The 4,327-nt window shown below is 40.2% G+C and overlaps 1 pseudogene; it reads right to left on the bottom strand.

The window, feature by feature from the left end:
- Window positions 1-544: 544 nt before the first annotated feature.
- Window positions 545-2,226, bottom strand: LOC131067912 (cytochrome P450 76C2-like; annotated as a pseudogene).
- Window positions 2,227-4,327: the final 2,101 nt, after the last annotated feature.

The following is a 4,327-nucleotide window of genomic DNA, read 5'->3' as shown; positions in this document are numbered from 1 at the left end:
TAGAAAGATATGAAGACTTGGAAATCTCCTTCTAAATCCCAAACTATCAATTTCTATAGTCTTCTCTAATCTTAAATTTCCAAATCCCAAACTATCAATTTCTCTAGTCTTCTCTAATCTTAAATTTCCAAATTTCACAAGGCCACCAAACATGATTTGGAGCTATTGGAAAATCGTAACTTAATGCATTCAACTATCTTGTAAATTTTTGGGGTCTAAGAATCTGACCTTGAATCAGTACGGGTTTGATTGAAACCTTGCAATAATGCTACAACAAGTAGAAACAACTAAAGCCATCTTTCACAAGCGATCTAATTCATTCCATTTTTTTATATAGTAAGAGTTTTATTACTATTACTCAATTAATATCTCTTGATATATATATGAGGGTCATTTTATTTTCTTCAGAAATTTAACTAGCAAAGCTATGCATTATTCCTACAGTAGTTCAAAATTAAAATTCCTGCAATCAATTCTTAAACGGTATCATGAGACCTTGGCAACCAGTTAATTTGGTGAAGAAATTACCTTATTGTTGAAACTGCTAATATATGTTATGTGGCAGGCGTGGTGATGGGATTGGTTGCAACTTTTGACGCTTCTTCAATACCACTCCAACTGTATAGTCCATGTCCACTTCCTCCGCCCTCAATCCATCAGGAAGACTCCACTCAAAGGAGTGAATCAGCGAAGCTAAAAGCAAATGAAGCATCTTGTCAGCCAAAGGAAGTCCCAGGCAAATTCTTCTCCCTGATCCAAATGGTATGAACTGAAAATCTTGTCCCGTAAACTCCATTTTAGCTTTCAAAACCTCCAAAAATCTCTCTGGCATAAATTTGGAAGGCTCCTTCCAGACTGTAGGATCCCTTCGCAGTGCCCACACGTTAACCAAAACCTGGGTGTCTTTGGGGATCAAAAATCCCTCTATTTCACAAGAGCTTGTTGCTCTGTGAGGGATCATAAGAGGACCCGCTGGATAAAGTCGAAGAACTTCTTTCACCACAATAAGGTAGATTCTCTATGTCAGATTCTTCCACTCTTCTATTGCGACTCACGCTATCCTCCAATTCCACTTGGATTATTTTCAGTTTATCTGGATTACGAATGAGTTCCACCATTGCCCATTCTAGGGTTGCAGAAGTAGTGTCACCACCGGCTGATAACAATTCCTGCAACATCCAAAACAATAAGAGTGAAGTCCAGCCCAGAATGACATCCAAATTAAGCTTGATACAAAACAAGGTACTTTAAACTGATGTTCAAGTCCAACCAGAAACGACACCAATTTAAAGTACTGTATACAAAATACCAGAAAATTGAACTTACAAAAAGTATTGCTCTGATATCTGTCAGACTAAGATCATGGGCTCCCATATCTAGCATCACGTCCAGAAAATCCTTCTCTGTCTCCCTTTCATCATTCATCTCTCTGCTTCTCCTCGCCAGTCTACTGCTTATCCATACATCTAAGAAATGATGAGCTCGTTTTAAATGTGCTTCTAATTTACCATCGACGCCATGAAGATCTAGAAGCCCAAGCCATGGAAAAAAATCAGCCAATCTGGGTTTTCCAACAAGCTTCGCCCATGAAATAAGAGCGTCAGTGAACTCCACACAATCGGGATTATTTGGGTCGAAAACCTTTGTACTGAACATCATATTACTTATCACATTCATAGCCGTGTGGAATATTAAATCGGCAAAGTTCACTCTCTTTCCCTTCATACTGTTTTCCTCGAAAATGAATCGAATCATTTCGAAAACTGAGTCTCTTCTGACTTGTTGCGAAGCTTGGAGTTTCTTGGGAGACAAAAGCTCTATAGTGCAAATACGCCTTAATTTTCGCCAGTGGGATTCATTTTGAGCAAATATAATTAAGGACTTGTTGTAAGAGAATGTCGTCATTGAATGTTGGACGGTCCGACCAGCAAGGATGTTGTCATGGGTTTTGAGAACCTCCTTCGCCATGGTAGCAGAGGACACCACCACAGTTGTTTTCATGCCCAGAAAAAGTGTGATCAATGGACCATATTGCTGAGAAAGGGCAAACAGTGATTCATTGGGTTTTTTGCCAAGCAGAAAAAGGTTTCCTATAATAGGCCAAGCAGGTGGTCCAGGTGGAAGAGGAAGGCTCTTTGTCTTTCTTCTCCATACCATGAATACAGAAAATAGTACCACAAAACTGCTAACCAGCAGGGAAATCCAGAACACCATTTGCTTATCCATGAGAATATAGGGCTGATCTCTTAAATTACCACATACATGTATTTGTTCTGTCTTCTGCAACATTTTACTTAAGAATTCAGTAACCCATAGTGGTCATTTAGTTGCTAAGGGTATTGTTAAGTCAATAAAAAGAAATCTTACAGTGCGGAGATTGGAATATATTTAATGTTTTTATTCTGACAATCAATGTATTCTAGAAAAGTGAAGAATAGAAAACAAACTATATTATTTAGTATTATAGAATCCGTGACGTGAGGTAGACAACTTTGTAGAAGTAAGCTGAAATCCTATAAAATTAATAGGGTTCACGAGTCAAGGTATCATAGTAATTTTTATTAATAAAAAATTCAAAAGAAATGCAGACTATAGACTTAATTTTTTAAGAAGTCATTTTATAGTTTATAGTGTTATGGGTAGAGCCCATCACTCATAGGATTATTAATTTATTTGAGGTTCGTATAGTATATGGACAATATATCTTTTTAAAACAGAGACATTTGAACTATCTTGCATATAGGTGTATTGTTTTTTATTATAAAGCAGTCAAAACTGGGGGCTGACCCGAAAGAAACAGAAAATAGCATTACCAGCACACACACCGCAGACACACAGCAGTCAGCCAATCCCTACTCTAGTAATCAAAAACAAAAACTGCCTGCCACTATTGGATAACCCGAGATCGAAACCAATCTTGTCCAACAAGCGCCATAACCAGTAGTAAACCATCATAATGTCAATACTATAAAAATTGTTAATAGTAGCAATATCACCATGGAACCAGGTGTTCCAGCGACAAAAAACTATAGCAAAAAGGAAGGAAACCAACCATACAACCTAATTATTAGCACCCGTGTGCTTGGAGAGCATAAGCCCTGTCCAGTCATCAGCCAAGAACTAGAACAGTTCCTTAGTGGTGTCGCTTACCAGCTCGTCCAAATCAGCCTTATCCTGGTGGAGCAAGCACAGAGAGGTAGCCGACAAGTGCATCACTTTGACAATGAATTTCCCAATCTTGTTGACATGGGACTCCAGGTGCTCCAGCTTTTTCTTAACACCATTTAAATCTTCAGAGATAGCTCTGCAGCCCAAACACTGCACCGCATCTTCCTTCTCACCTTCTTCAGCAGCAATCTTCCCGTCGTCAGAATGTCTACCATCCCCATCAGAGGTGTGGGGCAGGGAAGTGTTAGAATGAGGGGAGGTGTTTTTGATATCCTCCTTGATGGTCTCCGAGTCGGGGACATTAGTGCCCAAATTGGAGGAATTCGAGCCCTTCATGGCCTCCAAATCCTTCTCCCCCTTCTTACTTTCCGCTTTCTCATAATCATCCTCTTCTTCGTTAGTATAATTCTTTCTCACAACCATTTGCTTCATCCTGGATTTTTTTCTGTGGGATCTGTGTGGGGTGATACCCTTCTCCGCATCAGACTCGACAAGGAGGATTTTGGGCTCTTTTTCTGGGTTTCTTGGAGGTGGGTTTCGCAGCAGAAGGGTAGCATTTATTTTTTCCCCCAATTTTGAGGGGGTAGGGGGGGCCTTGGTCAGGGGATTGACAAGGAATCATTAGCTTTTTCGAAGAATTTTTGAGGCCTTTTTTAGAGCCTTTAGGGGGACCCAAAATGGAGGGGGCGGGTTGAACCGAGATAGGTTTAGGGGGGCAAAGGGCCTTATGAAAATTTAAAGCCTAAACATCAGCCCCTGGTGGAGGATGGTAAAATTACCCTCTTGACTCATACAATTGCGAACATCTTTAACAGTAGACTCAAGAGCATGCATTAGAAAGAAAGGAAAAGAAATGGTGTCATGGTTGTGAAAGTGGTTTAGCAGCGAGAAGTGATAATAGTAGAACACACCATACCTTCCCTCGAGGGTGAAGTATTTCATTATGATTTTGCAAACTTGATCCCACGGGTAGGGTAAACATTCCTTGTTGAAACCCCCACACATTCTTGCCGATTCCTCGCCCTTTTTGAAGAAGCGGTTCATGCTGTTTTCATCCGCAAACCTACTGGTTTTCTTCCATTTCCTTCCTTCGGTGGAGAGACCCGTAGCCTGGGCGATAACTTCCTCACTGATTTCAAACGAAATGTCCTCCATGACC

Source organism: Cryptomeria japonica, chromosome 6, assembly GCF_030272615.1.
Source record: "Cryptomeria japonica chromosome 6, Sugi_1.0, whole genome shotgun sequence".
Lineage (NCBI taxonomy): Eukaryota > Viridiplantae > Streptophyta > Pinopsida > Cupressales > Cupressaceae > Cryptomeria > Cryptomeria japonica.
The sequence above is the reverse complement of the archived record's forward strand: the minus strand, read 5'-3'. Positions and strand labels throughout refer to the sequence as shown.